We start from the raw sequence: 219 nt of genomic DNA, 5'->3' as shown, positions 1-219 counted from the left end.
GTAGGTGGCCACCTCATCCATGCCCAATCTTTCCATGCTTGTACGTATAAAGTACACGGAGGAGTGGCTGGTTCACTGGGTGGGTGTGCTGGTGTCCATAGGGACCTGGGTGGGCTGGAGAAATGGGCAGCAGGAACCTCATGAAGTCCAACAAGTGCAAAGTCCTGCCCTTGGGGAGGAACAAGCCCAGGCACCAGCACAGGCTGGGGCCACCCGGCC

This window comes from Fulmarus glacialis, unplaced genomic scaffold (genome assembly GCF_000690835.1).
Source record: "Fulmarus glacialis isolate BGI_N327 unplaced genomic scaffold, ASM69083v1 scaffold1566, whole genome shotgun sequence".
Taxonomy (NCBI): Eukaryota; Metazoa; Chordata; class Aves; order Procellariiformes; family Procellariidae; genus Fulmarus; species Fulmarus glacialis.
This window is presented reverse-complemented; position numbering follows the sequence as displayed.